This window comes from Lepisosteus platostomus, chromosome 6 (assembly GCF_059453375.1).
Source record: "Lepisosteus platostomus isolate fLepPlt1 chromosome 6, fLepPlt1.hap1, whole genome shotgun sequence".
NCBI classification, from domain to species: domain Eukaryota; kingdom Metazoa; phylum Chordata; class Actinopteri; order Semionotiformes; family Lepisosteidae; genus Lepisosteus; species Lepisosteus platostomus.
In genome coordinates, this window is record NC_142616.1 from 6,783,094 (window position 1) to 6,804,947 (window position 21,854).

Here is a 21,854-nt window from a genome sequence, read left to right on the forward strand (position 1 = left end):
ATCAAATACAGTAAATCTGAATGTGGAAGTACACCGCAAAATGCAGGAGAAACATGTAATTTGAAGGGAGAGGAAGTAATATTTGTGTGCACAGATATGAATGTAAAGAGATAGGGTAATGCCAAACAAAAGGAAGAAGAATTCCAGGATGGCACACAGCCTGTTACACAGTTTGTACATTGTTGGCTTGCCGTTTACTATTACCAACAATAACAGTCTTACTATCAATCAAGTCACCGTAAATGTATTCCGATCAATGTTTCCATAACAGGCCAAAACAACTATTTACAGTACGTGTTTCTGCAGTTTCACATCAAGAATACCATCATTTGGAAAGCCGTGTCGATACTATACGGAAGCGCATTGCTGCCACCAAGGGAAAAAAAACTCGCCCTTATCTTTATCTCGTAATTACGAGATACCGAATTATAGTAATTCTCACTTCCTTTATGTGATCACGCGATAGGACAATCGTCATATACTACCTATATCAAGTAGGTACCTGCGTCAGGCTGCAAAGGAGCAAGTTAAAGGTTTATTCCATGCTGAAAAGAGAACAAATAGAAACACAACGTTTCGGACATGAAGTCAAAACGTTGTGTTTCTTTTCTTCTCTTCTCAGCATGGAATAAACCTTTAACTTGTTCCTTTAATATCTATATCGCTACGTGCAGACTTCCAGTTTTAAGCAGCGGAAGTGATTGCACGTATAAGTGTTCATAACGGAACCATCATTTCTTTGATCTCTAAATCCCACAGAACTGGTCCTCATTGCAAGATTGCATTATGACTAAACCCCAGTCGAAAGTAAATCTGTACAAATTCTGTAGCACTGGAGATTGACACAATCATTAAGCTAAAAGGTCCAGACAGGTTCACGGTAGTTTCCATATCCATTCAGTGCACAACATAACAGGTTGTACATACACTGACGTAAGCATTGCTATCTCATAATTACGAGATAATTTTCGAGACAAAGGGGCGATTTTTTTCCCTTGGTAGCAGCAATGCGCTTCCATACAGCGACAAGCCGTTTTGATCTTCCTGAAAGGAAAAAAAAGTCTGTTCTCCAGGGCTTGTACAGCGCTGGCTTTTCTGCCCTTTAAACTTTCCAGATGCTCACTGCATCACGCTGACCTCATCAGATCCTCAAGTGAAGAAGCCTGGAGACTCTGTGCCGGTGTCCTGTAAGATCTCTGGATACTCCATCATCAGCGATCACACACACTGGGTTCGTCAGCCTTCTGGAAGTAAAATGGAATGGATCTGGGCTAACAGTCTCACAGTTTACAAAGAATCCCTTAAGAGTTGGTTCTCCATGACACCTCCAGCAACACCGTGTTTTTACAGGGGAACAGACTGAGGACTGAGGACACAGCTGTATATTACTGTGCGAGAGAGCGACCACACACTGACGTGAGGCAGCGACAAGCCTGTGCTAAAAACACTGGTGCAGGGAGTATAGAGCAGCTCATGGAGAATTTCTAGACAAAGTGAGGTGGGCTGTACAGCTGTACAGTATGCACAAGGAGCTTGTTTCCCTGCATGTCTCAGAAACAGTAAATTTGCCCATTCTGAATCCCCAATTTGTGATAATCATTGTTCATATTCTACCTTGAAAAGGTTTTATTCTGTCTTAAAAATTTCATGATCAGCAAAGCATTTTATCAGCCATTTTTTTTTACTGGACTCTTGTGAACCTTGAGCTACTTCCGTGAAAGATCCCAGCCTTAGACTGCAGGCTCAGGAAATCCTTCTCATATGACAACTCAACTCAAACTTAGAATTACAGCACTACGGTTTACCATCACCAGAGACACCTCCAGCAGCACAGTGTTTTTACAGGGGAACAGCCTGACTACTGAGGACACAGCTGTGTATTACTGTGCGAGAGACTCACAGTGAAGCAGCGACAAGCCTGTACAAAAACTAGCTGTGTACAAAATCTTAAAGCTACTGGAAATCATTGCGAATCCAATTTTGCAAACACAAAGGCGCAAAAGTGCTATTTTTCCTTATGTGTTTAAGAAGTCTTATTTTCAAAATATCTGTTACTTCTGGATATGTCTAAGAGAACCATGTAATGACTTCAGGTGCTTCATCAGTTATAAATTTAAACATTTTAAGAAACCGAGCTGTTGAAAATAAAGCGAGAGAGAAGCAACTTGAAAGAATCAAAAACAAGTAATTTTATCTTCAAGCATGACATCTCCTTAATGACACAAAACGCCTTTGTGAAAAATGCACCATTTCAAACAATTTTTGTTTAGGCAATGTTTTTTTCATGCTTGTACCATTCCAATATTTGAACTTGGTTTGAATTTACAGGACTTGATGACGTTATCGGTTTTCATTTTGATTTTATTAGCTATGATTTCATTTGTTTTCAATTGCCAGTCTGAGAGGTTGAGGGTTCGAGGGGTCTGCTGACAAGACAGCCAGTGCTGGCTATGGGCTGTATAGAACCATTACATCATTAGTATGACAGGCTGTGTTCTGGTGTTCTGTTACTTCTGTATTCTTCACTGTCCTCTAACCAGAGAGTGTCCAGCAGACTGTACTCCGGCTCATTCAGCTCCCCATCAGTCCAGGTCTGATCAGACACACTTTAGGGTGGATTGTTTCCAAGTCAGTGCAGCAGCTCTTCCTTTTGAGATTTAAACCACTGAAGAGTGCGAAATGGGTCGCAAATGTGAATAAATGAAGGCGACTTTCATCCTTTGGAAAACCGTTCACATCTGTCCCTCTTCCTTTTTTTTACAACGAGTTCTGGCAAACAGCCAGCACCCCCTCTGCGAATGGCTCGTTGGTCTAGGGGTATGATTCTCGCTTTGGGTGCGAGAGGTCCCGGGTTCAAATCCCGGACGAGCCCGTTTTGTGCTCTGACTCGTGCGTAAGAGAGAGGCTTTCCCACTTGTGCTCTGCCCACGCAAAGCGAACTGCTTCACCGCCGTTCTCGTGTTGCAAGACGCCAGGAAGGCAGGCATTTTACCCGTCCATCCTTGCTTTGACAACACTTGGGCTGATGTCATACAATTCAAAGACAATGTATTAAAGGGTTCAGAGCAGAAGAAAAAAACTACAAAGGAAAAACTAACGACCCACGCAAACAAAAGAAAATCAAAGAGACTAAACAAAAGCAACAAACTTGACTGTAACACCCCGGACACAGATGAAGATTCCCTCCTTCCAAAGTTGTGGCAAAAGACCGCGTCCCACTCTGTTGCCCGGGCTGCACGACAGCTGCTGCTCACAGGAGCTGTCCCAGCACGCATCAGCACGGGGGCTTTCACCTGCTCCGTTTCCGACCTGGGTTGGTACACCCCTCTTTAGACAACCTGGTGAGCCCAAGCTCCCCCGGGATCACCATATTGGTGCCGAAGACGCTGCGGACCCCCGATCAACACAGCCCACTGCTGTGCAGAACTCCCGAGCGCAAGCGGTCCCTCGGTCTCAGCCTCCCGGCAGCTGGGATTACAGGCGTGCGCCACCACGCCCGGCGAGAAGCAGCCTCGCTCTTTTTCTCATCTTCGTGTGCTGTGAGCCAAGTCCAGGGGACAGCTCGGTGTTTGAAACGCTAGGATCTCAGGCTGGCAGGTGGCTGCCCCGAAAAATGCGGAAAAAACTGCTGAAAAATGCTTCGTCCTGTCCTGTTGTCGAGCTCGTCCAAAAAGCACCAGCTGGCGGTATTGCTCTCGTAGACTTTCTAGAACGCACGCATTACATCCGTTCTTCTTTGCTTTGACATCACTTGAGCTGAAAATGCAAAAAAAGTCACGACACCCGCTCTTCCAGCACTTGGTTCAGGCCCCTCGCTTAAAGTTACGGCGGGCTGTCCTAGAGAGAAGTCGGCGGAGCACGGAGATTTTTCACGAGAAGAAACAGAATTCCACAGTGAAACGATTGCAAGTACTGTACATTACGACATTAAGATGTCTTCTTCCTTTTGAGATTTAAACCACTTTTGGGGGAAATATCATTACGCTGAAGAGTGCGAAATGGGTCGCAAATGTGAATAAACGAAGGCGACTTTCATCCTTTGGAAAACCGTTCACATCTGTCCCTCTCCTTTTTTTTACAACGAGTTCTGGCAAACAGCCAGCACCCCCTCTGCGAATGGCTCGTTGGTCTAGGGGTATGATTCTCGCTTTGGGTGCGAGAGGTCCCGGGTTCAAATCCCGGACGAGCCCGTTTTGTGCTCTGACTCGTGCGTAAGAGAGAGGCTTTCCCACTTGTGCTCTGCCCACGCAAAGCGAACTGCTTCACCGCCGTTCTCGTGTTGCAGGACGCCAGGAAGGCAGGCATTTTACCCGTCCATCCTTGCTTTGACAACACTTGAGCGGATGTCATACGCTCACAATGACAATGTATTAAAGGGTTCAGAGCAGAAGAAAAAAACTACAAAGGAAAAACTAACGACCCACGCAAACAAAAGAAAATCAAAGAGACTAAACAAAAGCAACAAACTTGACTGTAACACCCCGGACACAGATGAAGATTCCCTCCTTCCAAAGTTGTGGCAAAAGACCGCGTCCCACTCTGTTGCCCGGGCTGCACGACAGCTGCTGCTCACAGGAGCTGTCCCAGCACGCATCAGCACGGGGGCTTTCACCTGCTCCGTTTCCGACCTGGGTTGGTACACCCCTCTTTAGACAACCTGGTGAGCCCAAGCTCCCCCGGGATCACCATATTGGTGCCGAAGACGCTGCGGACCCCCGATCAACACAGCCCACTGCTGTGCAGAACTCCCGAGCGCAAGCGGTCCCTCGGTCTCAGCCTCCCGGTAGCTTGGATTACAGGCGTGCGCCACCACGCCCGGCGAGAAGCAGCCTCGCTCTTTTTCTCATCTTCGTGTGCTGTGAGCCAAGTCCAGGGAACAGCTCGGTGTTTGAAACGCTAGGATCTCAGGCTGGCAGGTGGCTGCCCCGAAAAATGCGGAAAAAACTGCTGAAAAATGCTTCGTCCTGTCCTGTTGTCGAGCTCGTCCAAAAAGCACCAGCTGGCGGTATTGCTCTCGTAGACTTTCTAGAACGCACGCATTACATCCGTTCTTCTTTGCTTTGACATCACTTGAGCTGAAATGCAAAAAAAGTCACGACACCCGCTCTTCCAGCACTTGGTTCAGGCCCCTCGCTTAAAGTTACGGCGGGCTGTCCTAGAGAGAAGTCGGCGGAGCACGGAGATTTTTCACGAGAAGAAACAGAATTCCACAGTGAAACGATTGCAAGTACTGTACATTACGACATTAAGATGTCTTCTTCCTTTTGAGATTTAAACCACTTTTGGGGGAAATATCATTACGCTGAAGAGTGCGAAATGGGTCGCAAATGTGAATAAACGAAGGCGACTTTCATCCTTTGGAAAACCGTTCACATCTGTCCCTCTCCTTTTTTTTACAACGAGTTCTGGCAAACAGCCAGCACCCCCTCTGCGAATGGCTCGTTGGTCTAGGGGTATGATTCTCGCTTTGGGTGCGAGAGGTCCCGGGTTCAAATCCCGGACGAGCCCGTTTTGTGCTCTGACTCGTGCGTAAGAGAGAGGCTTTCCCACTTGTGCTCTGCCCACGCAAAGCGAACTGCTTCACCGCCGTTCTCGTGTTGCAAGACGCCAGGAAGGCAGGCATTTTACCCGTCCATCCTTGCTTTGACAACACTTGGGCTGATGTCATACAATTCAAAGACAATGTATTAAAGGGTTCAGAGCAGAAGAAAAAAACTACAAAGGAAAAACTAACGACCCACGCAAACAAAAGAAAATCAAAGAGACTAAACAAAAGCAACAAACTTGACTGTAACACCCCGGACACAGATGAAGATTCCCTCCTTCCAAAGTTGTGGCAAAAGACCGCGTCCCACTCTGTTGCCCGGGCTGCACGACAGCTGCTGCTCACAGGAGCTGTCCCAGCACGCATCAGCACGGGGGCTTTCACCTGCTCCGTTTCCGACCTGGGTTGGTACACCCCTCTTTAGACAACCTGGTGAGCCCAAGCTCCCCCGGGATCACCATATTGGTGCCGAAGACGCTGCGGACCCCCGATCAACACAGCCCACTGCTGTGCAGAACTCCCGAGCGCAAGCGGTCCCTCGGTCTCAGCCTCCCGGCAGCTGGGATTACAGGCGTGCGCCACCACGCCCGGCGAGAAGCAGCCTCGCTCTTTTTCTCATCTTCGTGTGCTGTGAGCCAAGTCCAGGGGACAGCTCGGTGTTTGAAACGCTAGGATCTCAGGCTGGCAGGTGGCTGCCCCGAAAAATGCGGAAAAAACTGCTGAAAAATGCTTCGTCCTGTCCTGTTGTCGAGCTCGTCCAAAAAGCACCAGCTGGCGGTATTGCTCTCGTAGACTTTCTAGAACGCACGCATTACATCCGTTCTTCTTTGCTTTGACATCACTTGAGCTGAAAATGCAAAAAAAGTCACGACACCCGCTCTTCCAGCACTTGGTTCAGGCCCCTCGCTTAAAGTTACGGCGGGCTGTCCTAGAGAGAAGTCGGCGGAGCACGGAGATTTTTCACGAGAAGAAACAGAATTCCACAGTGAAACGATTGCAAGTACTGTACATTACGACATTAAGATGTCTTCTTCCTTTTGAGATTTAAACCACTTTTGGGGGAAATATCATTACGCTGAAGAGTGCGAAATGGGTCGCAAATGTGAATAAACGAAGGCGACTTTCATCCTTTGGAAAACCGTTCACATCTGTCCCTCTCCTTTTTTTTACAACGAGTTCTGGCAAACAGCCAGCACCCCCTCTGCGAATGGCTCGTTGGTCTAGGGGTATGATTCTCGCTTTGGGTGCGAGAGGTCCCGGGTTCAAATCCCGGACGAGCCCGTTTTGTGCTCTGACTCGTGCGTAAGAGAGAGGCTTTCCCACTTGTGCTCTGCCCACGCAAAGCGAACTGCTTCACCGCCGTTCTCGTGTTGCAGGACGCCAGGAAGGCAGGCATTTTACCCGTCCATCCTTGCTTTGACAACACTTGAGCGGATGTCATACGCTCACAATGACAATGTATTAAAGGGTTCAGAGCAGAAGAAAAAAACTACAAAGGAAAAACTAACGACCCACGCAAACAAAAGAAAATCAAAGAGACTAAACAAAAGCAACAAACTTGACTGTAACACCCCGGACACAGATGAAGATTCCCTCCTTCCAAAGTTGTGGCAAAAGACCGCGTCCCACTCTGTTGCCCGGGCTGCACGACAGCTGCTGCTCACAGGAGCTGTCCCAGCACGCATCAGCACGGGGGCTTTCACCTGCTCCGTTTCCGACCTGGGTTGGTACACCCCTCTTTAGACAACCTGGTGAGCCCAAGCTCCCCCGGGATCACCATATTGGTGCCGAAGACGCTGCGGACCCCCGATCAACACAGCCCACTGCTGTGCAGAACTCCCGAGCGCAAGCGGTCCCTCGGTCTCAGCCTCCCGGCAGCTGGGATTACAGGCGTGCGCCACCACGCCCGGCGAGAAGCAGCCTCGCTCTTTTTCTCATCTTCGTGTGCTGTGAGCCAAGTCCAGGGGACAGCTCGGTGTTTGAAACGCTAGGATCTCAGGCTGGCAGGTGGCTGCCCCGAAAAATGCGGAAAAAACTGCTGAAAAATGCTTCGTCCTGTCCTGTTGTCGAGCTCGTCCAAAAAGCACCAGCTGGCGGTATTGCTCTCGTAGACTTTCTAGAACGCACGCATTACATCCCTTCTTCTTTGCTTTGACATCACTTGAGCTGAAATGCAAAAAAAGTCACGACACCCGCTCTTCCAGCACTTGGTTCAGGCCCCTCGCTTAAAGTTACGGCGGGCTGTCCTAGAGAGAAGTCGGCGGAGCACGGAGATTTTTCACGAGAAGAAACAGAATTCCACAGTGAAACGATTGCAAGTACTGTACATTACGACATTAAGATGTCTTCTTCCTTTTGAGATTTAAACCACTTTTGGGGGAAATATCATTACGCTGAAGAGTGCGAAATGGGTCGCAAATGTGAATAAACGAAGGCGACTTTCATCCTTTGGAAAACCGTTCACATCTGTCCCTCTCCTTTTTTTTACAACGAGTTCTGGCAAACAGCCAGCAACCCCTCTGCGAATGGCTCGTTGGTCTAGGGGTATGATTCTCGCTTTGGGTGCGAGAGGTCCCGGGTTCAAATCCCGGACGAGCCCGTTTTGTGCTCTGACTCGTGCGTAAGAGAGAGGCTTTCCCACTTGTTCTCTGCCCACGCAAAGCGATCTGCTTCACCGCCGTTCTCGTGTTGCAGGACGCCAGGAAGGCAGGCATTTTACCCGTCCATCCTTGCTTTGACAACACTTGAGCGGATGTCATACGCTCACAATGACAATGTATTAAAGGGTTCAGAGCAGAAGAAAAAAACTACAAAGGAAAAACTAACGACCCACGCAAACAAAAGAAAATCAAAGAGACTAAACAAAAGCAACAAACTTGACTGTAACACCCCGGACACAGATGAAGATTCCCTCCTTCCAAAGTTGTGGCAAAAGACCGCGTCCCACTCTGTTGCCCGGGCTGCACGACAGCTGCTGCTCACAGGAGCTGTCCCAGCACGCATCAGCACGGGGGCTTTCACCTGCTCCATTTCCGACCTGGGTTGGTACACCCCTCTTTAGACAACCTGGTGAGCCCAAGCTCCCGCGGGATCACCATATTGGTGCCGAAGACGCTGCGGATCCCCGATCAACACAGCCCACTGCTGTGCAGAACTCCCGAGCGCAAGCGGTCCCTCGGTCTCAGCCTCCCGGCAGCTTGGATTACAGGCGTGCGCCACCACGCCCGGCGAGAAGCAGCCTCGCTCTTTTTCTCATCTTCGTGTGCTGTGAGCCAAGTACAGGGGACAGCTCGGTGTTTGAAACGCTAGGATCTCAGGCTGGCAGGTGGCTGCCCCGAAAAATGCGGAAAAAACTGCTGAAAAATGCTTCGTCCTGTCCTGTTGTCGAGCTCGTCCAAAAAGCACCAGCTGGCGGTATTGCTCTCGTAGACTTTCTAGAACGCACGCATTACATCCCTTCTTCTTTGCTTTGACATCACTTGAGCTGAAATGCAAAAAAAGTCACGACACCCGCTCTTCCAGCACTTGGTTCAGGCCCCTCGCTTAAAGTTACGGCGGGCTGTCCTAGAGAGAAGTCGGCGGAGCACGGAGATTTTTCACGAGAAGAAACAGAATTCCACAGTGAAACGATTGCAAGTACTGTACATTACGACATTAAGATGTCTTCTTCCTTTTGAGATTTAAACCACTTTTGGGGGAAATATCATTACGCTGAAGAGTGCGAAATGGGTCGCAAATGTGAATAAACGAAGGCGACTTTCATCCTTTGGAAAACCGTTCACATCTGTCCCTCTCTCCTTTTTTTTACAACGAGTTCTGACAAACAGCCAGCACCACCTCTGCGAATGGCTCGTTGGTCTAGGGGTATGATTCTCGCTTCGGGTGCGAGAGGTCCCGGGTTCAAATCCCGGACGAGCCCGTTTTGTGCTCTGACTCGTGCGTAAGAGAGAGGCTTTCCCACTTGTGCTCTGCCCACGCAAAGCGAACTGCTTCACCGCCGTTCTCGTGTTGCAAGACGCCAGGAAGGCAGGCATTTTACCCGTCCATCCTTGCTTTGACAACACTTGGGCTGATGTCATACAATTCAAAGACAATGTATTAAAGGGTTCAGAGCAGAAGAAAAAAACTACAAAGGAAAAACTAACGACCCACGCAAACAAAAGAAAATCAAAGAGACTAAACAAAAGCAACAAACTTGACTGTAACACCCCGGACACAGATGAAGATTCCCTCCTTCCAAAGTTGTGGCAAAAGACCGCGTCCCACTCTGTTGCCCGGGCTGCACGACAGCTGCTGCTCACAGGAGCTGTCCCAGCACGCATCAGCACGGGGGCTTTCACCTGCTCCGTTTCCGACCTGGGTTGGTACACCCCTCTTTAGACAACCTGGTGAGCCCAAGCTCCCCCGGGATCACCATATTGGTGCCGAAGACGCTGCGGACCCCCGATCAACACAGCCCACTGCTGTGCAGAACTCCCGAGCGCAAGCGGTCCCTCGGTCTCAGCCTCCCGGTAGCTTGGATTACAGGCGTGCGCCACCACGCCCGGCGAGAAGCAGCCTCGCTCTTTTTCTCATCTTCGTGTGCTGTGAGCCAAGTCCAGGGAACAGCTCGGTGTTTGAAACGCTAGGATCTCAGGCTGGCAGGTGGCTGCCCCGAAAAATGCGGAAAAAACTGCTGAAAAATGCTTCGTCCTGTCCTGTTGTCGAGCTCGTCCAAAAAGCACCAGCTGGCGGTATTGCTCTCGTAGACTTTCTAGAACGCACGCATTACATCCGTTCTTCTTTGCTTTGACATCACTTGAGCTGAAATGCAAAAAAAGTCACGACACCCGCTCTTCCAGCACTTGGTTCAGGCCCCTCGCTTAAAGTTACGGCGGGCTGTCCTAGAGAGAAGTCGGCGGAGCACGGAGATTTTTCACGAGAAGAAACAGAATTCCACAGTGAAACGATTGCAAGTACTGTACATTACGACATTAAGATGTCTTCTTCCTTTTGAGATTTAAACCACTTTTGGGGGAAATATCATTACGCTGAAGAGTGCGAAATGGGTCGCAAATGTGAATAAACGAAGGCGACTTTCATCCTTTGGAAAACCGTTCACATCTGTCCCTCTCTCCTTTTTTTTACAACGAGTTCTGGCAAACAGCCAGCATCCCCTCTGCGAATGGCTCGTTGGTCTAGGGGTATGATTCTCGCTTAGGGTGCGAGAGGTCCCGGGTTCAAATCCCGGACGAGCCCGTTTTGTGCTCTGACTCGTGCGTAAGAGAGAGGCTTTCCCACTTGTGCTCTGCCCACGCAAAGCGAACTGCTTCACCGCCGTTCTCGTGTTGCAGGACGCCAGGAAGGCAGGCATTTTACCCGTCCATCCTTGCTTTGACAACACTTGAGCGGATGTCATACGCTCACAATGACAATGTATTAAAGGGTTCAGAGCAGAAGAAAAAAACTACAAAGGAAAAACTAACGACCCACGCAAACAAAAGAAAATCAAAGAGACTAAACAAAAGCAACAAACTTGACTGTAACACCCCGGACACAGATGAAGATTCCCTCCTTCCAAAGTTGTGGCAAAAGACCGCGTCCCACTCTGTTGCCCGGGCTGCACGACAGCTGCTGCTCACAGGAGCTGTCCCAGCACGCATCAGCACGGGGGCTTTCACCTGCTCCGTTTCCGACCTGGGTTGGTACACCCCTCTTTAGACAACCTGGTGAGCCCAAGCTCCCCCGGGATCACCATATTGGTGCCGAAGACGCTGCGGACCCCCGATCAACACAGCCCACTGCTGTGCAGAACTCCCGAGCGCAAGCGGTCCCTCGGTCTCAGCCTCCCGGCAGCTGGGATTACAGGCGTGCGCCACCACGCCCGGCGAGAAGCAGCCTCGCTCTTTTTCTCATCTTCGTGTGCTGTGAGCCAAGTCCAGGGGACAGCTCGGTGTTTGAAACGCTAGGATCTCAGGCTGGCAGGTGGCTGCCCCGAAAAATGCGGAAAAAACTGCTGAAAAATGCTTCGTCCTGTCCTGTTGTCGAGCTCGTCCAAAAAGCACCAGCTGGCGGTATTGCTCTCGTTGACTTTCTAGAACGCACGCATTACATCCGTTCTTCTTTGCTTTGACATCACTTGAGCTGAAATGCAAAAAAAGTCACGACACCCGCTCTTCCAGCACTTGGTTCAGGCCCCTCGCTTAAAGTTACGGCGGGCTGTCCTAGAGAGAAGTCGGCGGAGCACGGAGATTTTTCACGAGAAGAAACAGAATTCCACAGTGAAACGATTGCAAGTACTGTACATTACGACATTAAGATGTCTTCTTCCTTTTGAGATTTAAACCACTTTTGGGGGAAATATCATTACGCTGAAGAGTGCGAAATGGGTCGCAAATGTGAATAAACGAAGGCGACTTTCATCCTTTGGAAAACCGTTCACATCTGTCCCTCTCCTTTTTTTTACAACGAGTTCTGGCAAACAGCCAGCAACCCCTCTGCGAATGGCTCGTTGGTCTAGGGGTATGATTCTCGCTTTGGGTGCGAGAGGTCCCGGGTTCAAATCCCGGACGAGCCCGTTTTGTGCTCTGACTCGTGCGTAAGAGAGAGGCTTTCCCACTTGTGCTCTGCCCACGCAAAGCGAACTGCTTCACCGCCGTTCTCGTGTTGCAGGACGCCAGGAAGGCAGGCATTTTACCCGTCCATCCTTGCTTTGACAACACTTGAGCGGATGTCATACGCTCACAATGACAATGTATTAAAGGGTTCAGAGCAGAAGAAAAAAACTACAAAGGAAAAACTAACGACCCACGCAAACAAAAGAAAATCAAAGAGACTAAACAAAAGCAACAAACTTGACTGTAACACCCCGGACACAGATGAAGATTCCCTCCTTCCAAAGTTGTGGCAAAAGACCGCGTCCCACTCTGTTGCCCGGGATGCACGACAGCTGCTGCTCACAGGAGCTGTCCCAGCACGCATCAGCACGGGGGCTTTCACCTGCTCCGTTTCCGACCTGGGTTGGTACACCCCTCTTAAGACAACCTGGTGAGCCCAAGCTCCCCCGGGATCACCATATTGGTGCCGAAGACGCTGCGGATCCCCGATCAACACAGCCCACTGCTGTGCAGAACTCCCGAGCGCAAGCGGTCCCTCGGTCTCAGCCTCCCGGCAGCTTGGATTACAGGCGTGCGCCACCACGCCCGGCGAGACGCAGCCTCGCTCTTTTTCTCATCTTCGTGTGCTGTGAGCCAAGTCCAGGGGACAGCTCGGTGTTTGAAACGCTAGGATCTCAGGCTGGCAGGTGGCTGCCCCGAAAAATGCGGAAAAAACTGCTGAAAAATGCTTCGTCCTGTCCTGTTGTCGAGCTCGTCCAAAAAGCACCAGCTGGCGGTATTGCTCTCGTAGACTTTCTAGAACGCACGCATTACATCCCTTCTTCTTTGCTTTGACATCACTTGAGCTGAAATGCAAAAAAAGTCACGACACCCGCTCTTCCAGCACTTGGTTCAGGCCCCTCGCTTAAAGTTACGGCGGGCTGTCCTAGAGAGAAGTCGGCGGAGCACGGAGATTTTTCACGAGAAGAAACAGAATTCCACAGTGAAACGATTGCAAGTACTGTACATTACGACATTAAGATGTCTTCTTCCTTTTGAGATTTAAACCACTTTTGGGGGAAATATCATTACGCTGAAGAGTGCGAAATGGGTCGCAAATGTGAATAAACGAAGGCGACTTTCATCCTTTGGAAAACCGTTCACATCTGTCCCTCTCTCCTTTTTTTTACAACGAGTTCTGACAAACAGCCAGCACCACCTCTGCGAATGGCTCGTTGGTCTAGGGGTATGATTCTCGCTTCGGGTGCGAGAGGTCCCGGGTTCAAATCCCGGACGAGCCCGTTTTGTGCTCTGACTCGTGCGTAAGAGAGAGGCTTTCCCACTTGTGCTCTGCCCACGCAAAGCGAACTGCTTCACCGCCGTTCTCGTGTTGCAAGACGCCAGGAAGGCAGGCATTTTACCCGTCCATCCTTGCTTTGACAACACTTGGGCTGATGTCATACAATTCAAAGACAATGTATTAAAGGGTTCAGAGCAGAAGAAAAAAACTACAAAGGAAAAACTAACGACCCACGCAAACAAAAGAAAATCAAAGAGACTAAACAAAAGCAACAAACTTGACTGTAACACCCCGGACACAGATGAAGATTCCCTCCTTCCAAAGTTGTGGCAAAAGACCGCGTCCCACTCTGTTGCCCGGGCTGCACGACAGCTGCTGCTCACAGGAGCTGTCCCAGCACGCGGGCTTTCACCTGCTCCGTTTCCGACCTGGGTTGGTACACCCCTCTTTAGACAACCTGGTGAGCCCAAGCTCCCCCGGGATCACCATATTGGTGCCGAAGACGCTGCGGACCCCCGATCAACACAGCCCACTGCTGTGCAGAACTCCCGAGCGCAAGCGGTCCCTCGGTCTCAGCCTCCCAGTAGCTTGGATTACAGGCGTGCGCCACCACGCCTGGCGAGAAGCAGCCTCGCTCTTTTTCTCATCTTCGTGTGCTGTGAGCCAAGTCCAGGGAACAGCTCGGTGTTTGAAACGCTGGGATCTCAGGCTGGCAGGTGGCTGCCCCGAAAAATGCGGAAAAAACTGCTGAAAAATGCTTCGTCCTGTCCTGTTGTCGAGCTCGTCCAAAAAGCACCAGCTGGCGGTATTGCTCTCGTAGACTTTCTAGAACGCACGCATTACATCCGTTCTTCTTTGCTTTGACATCACTTGAGCTGAAATGCAAAAAAAGTCACGACACCCGCTCTTCCAGCACTTGGTTCAGGCCCCTCGCTTAAAGTTACGGCGGGCTGTCCTAGAGAGAAGTCGGCGGAGCACGGAGATTTTTCACGAGAAGAAACAGAATTCCACAGTGAAACGATTGCAAGTACTGTACATTACGACATTAAGATGTCTTCTTCCTTTTGAGATTTAAACCACTTTTGGGGGAAATATCATTACGCTGAAGAGTGCGAAATGGATCGCAAATGTGAATAAACGAAGGCGACTTTCATCCTTTGGAAAACCGTTCACATCTGTCCCTCTCTCTTTTTTTTTACAACGAGTTCTGACAAACAGCCAGCACCACCTCTGCGAATGGTCTAGGGGTATGATTCTCGCTTCGGGTGCGAGAGGTCCCGGGTTCAAATCCCGGACGAGCCCGTTTTGTGCTCTGACTCGTGCGTAAGAGAGAGGCTTTCCCACTTGTGCTCTGCCCACGCAAAGCGAACTGCTTCACCGCCGTTCTCGTGTTGCAAGACGCCAGGAAGGCAGGCATTTTACCCGTCCATCCTTGCTTTGACAACACTTGGGCTGATGTCATACAATTCAAAGACAATGTATTAAAGGGTTCAGAGCAGAAGAAAAAAACTACAAAGGAAAAACTAACGACCCACGCAAACAAAAGAAAATCAAAGAGACTAAACAAAAGCAACAAACTTGACTGTAACACCCCGGACACAGATGAAGATTCCCTCCTTCCAAAGTTGTGGCAAAAGACCGCGTCCCACTCTGTTGCCCGGGCTGCACGACAGCTGCTGCTCACAGGAGCTGTCCCAGCACGCATCAGCACGGGGGCTTTCACCTGCTCCGTTTCCGACCTGGGTTGGTACACCCCTCTTTAGACAACCTGGTGAGCCCAAGCTCCCCCGGGATCACCATATTGGTGCCGAAGACGCTGCGGACCCCCGATCAACACAGCCCACTGCTGTGCAGAACTCCCGAGCGCAAGCGGTCCTTCGGTCTCAGCCTCCCGGCAGCTTGGATTACAGGCGTGCGCCACCACGACCGGCGAGAAGCAGCCTCGCTATTTTTCTCATCTTCGTGTGCTGTGAGCCAAGTCCAGGGGACAGCTCGGTGTTTGAAACGCTAGGATCTCAGGCTGGCAGGTGGCTGCCCCGAAAAATGCGGAAAAAACTGCTGAAAAATGCTTCGTCCTGTCCTGTTGTCGAGCTCGTCCAAAAAGCACCAGCTGGCGGTATTGCTCTCGTAGACTTTCTAGAACGCACGCATTACATCCCTTCTTCTTTGCTTTGACATCACTTGAGCTGAAATGCAAAAAAAGTCACGACACCCGCTCTTCCAGCACTTGGTTCAGGCCCCTCGCTTAAAGTTACGGCGGGCTGTCCTAGAGAGAAGTCGGCGGAGCACGGAGATTTTTCACGAGAAGAAACAGAATTCCACAGTGAAACGATTGCAAGTACTGTACATTACGACATTAAGATGTCTTCTTCCTTTTGAGATTTAAACCACTTTTGGGGGAAATATCATTACGCTGAAGAGTGCGAAATGGGTCGCAAATGTGAATAAACGAAGGCGACTTTCATCCTTTGGAAAACCGTTCACATCTGTCCCTCTCTCCTTTTTTTTACAACGAGTTCTGGCAAACAGCCAGCACCACCTCTGCAAATGGCTCGTTGGTCCCTCGGTCTCAGCCTCCCGGCAGCTTGGATTACAGGCGTGCGCCACCACGCCCGGCGAGAAGCAGCCTCGCTCTTTTTCTCATCTTCGTGTGCTGTGAGCCAAGTCCAGGGGACAGCTCGGTGTTTGAAACGCTAGGATCTCAGGCTGGCAGGTGGCTGCCCCGAAAAATGCGGAAAAAACTGCTGAAAAATGCTTCGTCCTGTCCTGTTGTCGAGCTCGTCCAAAAAGCACCAGCTGGCGGTATTGCTCTCGTAGACTTTCTAGAACGCACGCATTACATCCCTTCTTCTTTGCTTTGACATCACTTGAGCTGAAATGCAAAAAAAGTCACGACACCCGCTCTTCCAGCACTTGGTTCAGGCCCCTCGCTTAAAGTTACGGCGGGCTGTCCTAGAGAGAAGTCGGCGGAGCACGGAGATTTTTCACGAGAAGAAACAGAATTCCACAGTGAAACGATTGCAAGTACTGTACATTACGACATTAAGATGTCTTCTTCCTTTTGAGATTTAAACCACTTTTGGGGGAAATATCATTACGCTGAAGAGTGCGAAATGGGTCGCAAATGTGAATAAACGAAGGCGACTTTCATCCTTTGGAAAACCGTTCACATCTGTCCCTCTCTCCTTTTTTTTACAACGAGTTCTGGCAAACAGCCAGCACCACCTCTGCGAATGGCTCGTTGGTCCCTCGGTCTCAGCCTCCCGGCAGCTTTGATTACAGGCGTGCGCCACCACGACCGGCGAGAAGCAGCCTCGCTATTTTTCTCATCTTCGTGTGCTGTGAGCCAAGTCCAGGGGACAGCTCGGTGTTTGAAACGCTAGGATCTCAGGCTGGCAGGTGGCTGCCCCGAAAAATGCGGAAAAAACTGCTGAAAAATGCTTCGTCCTGTCCTGTTGTCGAGCTCGTCCAAAAAGCACCAGCTGGCGGTATTGCTCTCGTAGACTTTCTAGAACGCACGCATTACATCCCTTCTTCTTTGCTTTGACATCACTTGAGCTGAAATGCAAAAAAAGTCACGACACCCGCTCTTCCAGCACTTGGTTCAGGCCCCTCGCTTAAAGTTACGGCGGGCTGTCCTAGAGAGAAGTCGGCGGAGCACGGAGATTTTTCACGAGAAGAAACAGAATTCCACAGTGAAACGATTGCAAGTACTGTACATTACGACATTAAGATGTCTTCTTCCTTTTGAGATTTAAACCACTTTTGGGGGAAATATCATTACGCTGAAGAGTGCGAAATGGGTCGCAAATGTGAATAAACGAAGGCGACTTTCATCCTTTGGAAAACCGTTCACATCTGTCCCTCTCTCCTTTTTTTTACAACGAGTTCTGGCAAACAGCCAGCACCACCTCTGCGAATGGCTCGTTGGTCCCTCGGTCTCAGCCTCCCGGCAGCTTGGATTACAGGCGTGCGCCACCACGCCCGGCGAGAAGCAGCCTCGCTCTTTTTCTCATCTTCGTGTGCTGTGAGCCAAGTCCAGGGGACAGCTCGGTGTTTGAAACGCTAGGATCTCAGGCTGGCAGGTGGCTGCCCCGAAAAATGCGGAAAAAACTGCTGAAAAATGCTTCGTCCTGTCCTGTTGTCGAGCTCGTCCAAAAAGCACCAGCTGGCGGTATTGCTCTCGTAGACTTTCTAGAACGCACGCATTACATCCCTTCTTCTTTGCTTTGACATCACTTGAGCTGAAATGCAAAAAAAGTCACGACACCCGCTCTTCCAGCACTTGGTTCAGGCCCCTCGCTTAAAGTTACGGCGGGCTGTCCTAGAGAGAAGTCGGCGGAGCACGGAGATTTTTCACGAGAAGAAACAGAATTCCACAGTGAAACGATTGCAAGTACTGTACATTACGACATTAAGATGTCTTCTTCCTTTTGAGATTTAAACCACTTTTGGGGGAAATATCATTACGCTGAAGAGTGCGAAATGGGTCGCAAATGTGAATAAACGAAGGCGACTTTCATCCTTTGGAAAACCGTTCACATCTGTCCCTCTCTCCTTTTTTTTACAACGAGTTCTGGCAAACAGCCAGCACCACCTCTGCGAATGGCTCGTTGGTCTAGGGGTATGATTCTCGCTTCGGGTGCGAGAGGTCCCGGGTTCAAATCCCGGACGAGCCCGTTTTGTGCTCTGACTCGTGCGTAAGAGAGAGGCTTTCCCACTTGTGCTCTGCCCACGCAAAGCGAACTGCTTCACCGCCGTTCTCGTGTTGCAAGACGCCAGGAAGGCAGGCATTTTACCCGTCCATCCTTGCTTTGACAACACTTGGGCTGATGTCATACAATTCAAAGACAATGTATTAAAGGGTTCAGAGCAGAAGAAAAAAACTACAAAGGAAAAACTAACGACCCACGCAAACAAAAGAAAATCAAAGAGACTAAACAAAAGCAACAAACTTGACTGTAACACCCCGGACACAGATGAAGATTCCCTCCTTCCAAAGTTGTGGCAAAAGACCGCGTCCCACTCTGTTGCCCGGGCTGCACGACAGCTGCTGCTCACAGGAGCTGTCCCAGCACGCATCAGCACGGGGGCTTTCACCTGCTCCGTTTCCGACCTGGGTTGGTACACCCCTCTTTAGACAACCTGGTGAGCCCAAGCTCCCCCAGGATCACCATATTGGTGCCGAAGACGCTGCGGACCCCCGATCAACACAGCCCACTGCTGTGCAGAACTCCCGAGCGCAAGCGGTCCCTCGGTCTCAGCCTCCCGGCAGCTTGGATTACAGGCGTGCGCCACCACGCCCGGCGAGAAGCAGCCTCGCTCTTTTTCTCATCTTCGTGTGCTGTGAGCCAAGTCCAGGGGACAGCTCGGTGTTTGAAACGCTAGGATCTCAGGCTGGCAGGTGGCTGCCCCGAAAAATGCGGAAAAAACCGCTGAAAAATGCTTCGTCCTGTCCTGTTGTCGAGCTCGTCCAAAAAGCACCAGCTGGCGGTATTGCTCTCGTAGACTTTCTAGAACGCACGCATTACATCCCTTCTTCTTTGCTTTGACATCACTTGAGCTGAAATGCAAAAAAAGTCACGACACCCGCTCTTCCAGCACTTGGTTCAGGCCCCTCGCTTAAAGTTACGGCGGGCTGTCCTAGAGAGAAGTCGGCGGAGCACGGAGATTTTTCACGAGAAGAAACAGAATTCCACAGTGAAACGATTGCAAGTACTGTACATTACGACATTAAGATGTCTTCTTCCTTTTGAGATTTAAACCACTTTTGGGGGAAATATCATTACGCTGAAGAGTGCGAAATGGGTCGCAAATGTGAATAAACGAAGGTGACTCTCATCCTTTGGAAAATCGTTCACATCTGTCCCTCTCCTTTTTTTTACAACGAGTTCTGGCAAACAACCAGCACCCCCTCTGCGAATGGCTCGTTGGTCTAGGGGTCTGATTCTCGCTTTGGGTGCGAGAGGTCCCGGGTTCAAATCCCGGACGAGCCCGTTTTGTGCTCTGACTCGTGCGTAAGAGAGAGGCTTTCCCACTTGTGCTCTGCCCACGCAAAGCGAACTGCTTCACCGCCGTTCTCGTGTTGCAGGACGCCAGGAAGGCAGGCATTTTACCCGTCCATCCTTGCTTTGACAACACTTGAGCGGATGTCATACGCTCACAATGACAATGTATTAAAGGGTTCAGAGCAGAAGAAAAAAACTACAAAGGAAAAACTAACGACCCACGCAAACAAAAGAAAATCAAAGAGACTAAACAAAAGCAACAAACTTGACTGTAACACCCCGGACACAGATGAAGATTCCCTCCTTCCAAAGTTGTGGCAAAAGACCGCGTCCCACTCTGTTGCCCGGGCTGCACGACAGCTGCTGCTCACAGGAGCTGTCCCAGCACGCATCAGCACGGGGGCTTTCACCTGCTCCATTTCCGACCTGGGTTGGTACACCCCTCTTTAGACAACCTGGTGAGCCCAAGCTCCCGCGGGATCACCATATTGGTGCCGAAGACGCTGCGGATCCCCGATCAACACAGCCCACTGCTGTGCAGAACTCCCGAGCGCAAGCGGTCCCTCGGTCTCAGCCTCCCGGCAGCTTGGATTACAGGCGTGCGCCACCACGCCCGGCGAGAAGCAGCCTCGCTCTTTTTCTCATCTTCGTGTGCTGTGAGCCAAGTACAGGGGACAGCTCGGTGTTTGAAACGCTAGGATCTCAGGCTGGCAGGTGGCTGCCCCGAAAAATGCGGAAAAAACTGCTGAAAAATGCTTCGTCCTGTCCTGTTGTCGAGCTCGTCCAAAAAGCACCAGCTGGCGGTATTGCTCTCGTAGACTTTCTAGAACGCACGCATTACATCCCTTCTTCTTTGCTTTGACATCACTTGAGCTGAAATGCAAAAAAAGTCACGACACCCGCTCTTCCAGCACTTGGTTCAGGCCCCTCGCTTAAAGTTACGGCGGGCTGTCCTAGAGAGAAGTCGGCGGAGCACGGAGATTTTTCACGAGAAGAAACAGAATTCCACAGTGAAACGATTGCAAGTACTGTACATTACGACATTAAGATGTCTTCTTCCTTTTGAGATTTAAACCACTTTTGGGGGAAATATCATTACGCTGAAGAGTGCGAAATGGGTCGCAAATGTGAATAAACGAAGGCGACTTTCATCCTTTGGAAAACCGTTCACATCTGTCCCTCTCTCCTTTTTTTTACAACGAGTTCTGACAAACAGCCAGCACCACCTCTGCGAATGGCTCGTTGGTCTAGGGGTATGATTCTCGCTTCGGGTGCGAGAGGTCCCGGGTTCAAATCCCGGACGAGCCCGTTTTGTGCTCTGACTCGTGCGTAAGAGAGAGGCTTTCCCACTTGTGCTCTGCCCACGCAAAGCGAACTGCTTCACCGCCGTTCTCGTGTTGCAAGACGCCAGGAAGGCAGGCATTTTACCCGTCCATCCTTGCTTTGACAACACTTGGGCTGATGTCATACAATTCAAAGACAATGTATTAAAGGGTTCAGAGCAGAAGAAAAAAACTACAAAGGAAAAACTAACGACCCACGCAAACAAAAGAAAATCAAAGAGACTAAACAAAAGCAACAAACTTGACTGTAACACCCCGGACACAGATGAAGATTCCCTCCTTCCAAAGTTGTGGCAAAAGACCGCGTCCCACTCTGTTGCCCGGGCTGCACGACAGCTGCTGCTCACAGGAGCTGTCCCAGCACGCGGGCTTTCACCTGCTCCGTTTCCGACCTGGGTTGGTACACCCCTCTTTAGACAACCTGGTGAGCCCAAGCTCCCCCGGGATCACCATATTGGTGCCGAAGACGCTGCGGACCCCCGATCAACACAGCCCACTGCTGTGCAGAACTCCCGAGCGCAAGCGGTCCCTCGGTCTCAGCCTCCCAGTAGCTTGGATTACAGGCGTGCGCCACCACGCCTGGCGAGAAGCAGCCTCGCTCTTTTTCTCATCTTCGTGTGCTGTGAGCCAAGTCCAGGGAACAGCTCGGTGTTTGAAACGCTGGGATCTCAGGCTGGCAGGTGGCTGCCCCGAAAAATGCGGAAAAAACTGCTGAAAAATGCTTCGTCCTGTCCTGTTGTCGAGCTCGTCCAAAAAGCACCAGCTGGCGGTATTGCTCTCGTAGACTTTCTAGAACGCACGCATTACATCCGTTCTTCTTTGCTTTGACATCACTTGAGCTGAAATGCAAAAAAAGTCACGACACCCGCTCTTCCAGCACTTGGTTCAGGCCCCTCGCTTAAAGTTACGGCGGGCTGTCCTAGAGAGAAGTCGGCGGAGCACGGAGATTTTTCACGAGAAGAAACAGAATTCCACAGTGAAACGATTGCAAGTACTGTACATTACGACATTAAGATGTCTTCTTCCTTTTGAGATTTAAACCACTTTTGGGGGAAATATCATTACGCTGAAGAGTGCGAAATG

The 21,854-nt window shown here is 50.2% G+C and overlaps 25 non-coding genes across 25 annotated transcripts; 12 read left to right on the forward strand and 13 right to left on the reverse strand.

Annotated features, from left to right (window-relative positions):
- Positions 1-2,800: 2,800 nt before the first annotated feature.
- trnap-ugg (transfer RNA proline (anticodon UGG)) lies at positions 2,801-2,872 on the forward strand. Its single transcript has one exon. It is a non-coding gene; the product is annotated as a tRNA-Pro (tRNA).
- A 330-nt stretch (positions 2,873-3,202) lies between these two features.
- LOC148659803 (signal recognition particle RNA) lies at positions 3,203-3,501 on the reverse strand. Its single transcript, XR_015939873.1, has one exon.
- Positions 3,502-4,118: 617 nt separating this feature from the next.
- Positions 4,119-4,190, forward strand: trnap-ugg (transfer RNA proline (anticodon UGG)). The gene has a single exon. It is a non-coding gene; the product is annotated as a tRNA-Pro (tRNA).
- Positions 4,191-4,521: 331 nt separating this feature from the next.
- LOC148659805 (signal recognition particle RNA) lies at positions 4,522-4,820 on the reverse strand. The gene has a single exon (XR_015939846.1).
- Positions 4,821-5,436: 616 nt separating this feature from the next.
- On the forward strand, positions 5,437-5,508 carry trnap-ugg (transfer RNA proline (anticodon UGG)). Its single transcript has one exon. It is a non-coding gene; the product is annotated as a tRNA-Pro (tRNA).
- Positions 5,509-5,838: 330 nt separating this feature from the next.
- On the reverse strand, positions 5,839-6,137 carry LOC148659807 (signal recognition particle RNA). Its single transcript, XR_015939874.1, has one exon.
- A 617-nt stretch (positions 6,138-6,754) lies between these two features.
- trnap-ugg (transfer RNA proline (anticodon UGG)) lies at positions 6,755-6,826 on the forward strand. The gene has a single exon. It is a non-coding gene; the product is annotated as a tRNA-Pro (tRNA).
- Positions 6,827-7,157: 331 nt separating this feature from the next.
- Positions 7,158-7,456, reverse strand: LOC148659809 (signal recognition particle RNA). Its single transcript, XR_015939875.1, has one exon.
- A 616-nt stretch (positions 7,457-8,072) lies between these two features.
- Positions 8,073-8,144, forward strand: trnap-ugg (transfer RNA proline (anticodon UGG)). Its single transcript has one exon. It is a non-coding gene; the product is annotated as a tRNA-Pro (tRNA).
- Positions 8,145-8,475: 331 nt separating this feature from the next.
- LOC148659811 (signal recognition particle RNA) lies at positions 8,476-8,774 on the reverse strand. Its single transcript, XR_015939908.1, has one exon.
- A 618-nt stretch (positions 8,775-9,392) lies between these two features.
- trnap-cgg (transfer RNA proline (anticodon CGG)) lies at positions 9,393-9,464 on the forward strand. The gene has a single exon. It is a non-coding gene; the product is annotated as a tRNA-Pro (tRNA).
- A 330-nt stretch (positions 9,465-9,794) lies between these two features.
- LOC148659813 (signal recognition particle RNA) lies at positions 9,795-10,093 on the reverse strand. Its single transcript, XR_015939847.1, has one exon.
- Positions 10,094-10,711: 618 nt separating this feature from the next.
- On the forward strand, positions 10,712-10,783 carry trnap-agg (transfer RNA proline (anticodon AGG)). Its single transcript has one exon. It is a non-coding gene; the product is annotated as a tRNA-Pro (tRNA).
- Positions 10,784-11,114: 331 nt separating this feature from the next.
- On the reverse strand, positions 11,115-11,413 carry LOC148659815 (signal recognition particle RNA). Its single transcript, XR_015939877.1, has one exon.
- Positions 11,414-12,029: 616 nt separating this feature from the next.
- Positions 12,030-12,101, forward strand: trnap-ugg (transfer RNA proline (anticodon UGG)). Its single transcript has one exon. It is a non-coding gene; the product is annotated as a tRNA-Pro (tRNA).
- Positions 12,102-12,432: 331 nt separating this feature from the next.
- LOC148659817 (signal recognition particle RNA) lies at positions 12,433-12,731 on the reverse strand. The gene has a single exon (XR_015939915.1).
- A 618-nt stretch (positions 12,732-13,349) lies between these two features.
- On the forward strand, positions 13,350-13,421 carry trnap-cgg (transfer RNA proline (anticodon CGG)). The gene has a single exon. It is a non-coding gene; the product is annotated as a tRNA-Pro (tRNA).
- A 330-nt stretch (positions 13,422-13,751) lies between these two features.
- Positions 13,752-14,040, reverse strand: LOC148659819 (signal recognition particle RNA). Its single transcript, XR_015939916.1, has one exon.
- A 1,012-nt stretch (positions 14,041-15,052) lies between these two features.
- Positions 15,053-15,351, reverse strand: LOC148659820 (signal recognition particle RNA). Its single transcript, XR_015939907.1, has one exon.
- A 2,676-nt stretch (positions 15,352-18,027) lies between these two features.
- trnap-cgg (transfer RNA proline (anticodon CGG)) lies at positions 18,028-18,099 on the forward strand. The gene has a single exon. It is a non-coding gene; the product is annotated as a tRNA-Pro (tRNA).
- A 330-nt stretch (positions 18,100-18,429) lies between these two features.
- LOC148659822 (signal recognition particle RNA) lies at positions 18,430-18,728 on the reverse strand. Its single transcript, XR_015939882.1, has one exon.
- A 616-nt stretch (positions 18,729-19,344) lies between these two features.
- Positions 19,345-19,416, forward strand: trnap-ugg (transfer RNA proline (anticodon UGG)). Its single transcript has one exon. It is a non-coding gene; the product is annotated as a tRNA-Pro (tRNA).
- Positions 19,417-19,747: 331 nt separating this feature from the next.
- Positions 19,748-20,046, reverse strand: LOC148659824 (signal recognition particle RNA). The gene has a single exon (XR_015939909.1).
- Positions 20,047-20,664: 618 nt separating this feature from the next.
- On the forward strand, positions 20,665-20,736 carry trnap-cgg (transfer RNA proline (anticodon CGG)). The gene has a single exon. It is a non-coding gene; the product is annotated as a tRNA-Pro (tRNA).
- Positions 20,737-21,066: 330 nt separating this feature from the next.
- On the reverse strand, positions 21,067-21,355 carry LOC148659826 (signal recognition particle RNA). The gene has a single exon (XR_015939917.1).
- Positions 21,356-21,854: the final 499 nt, after the last annotated feature.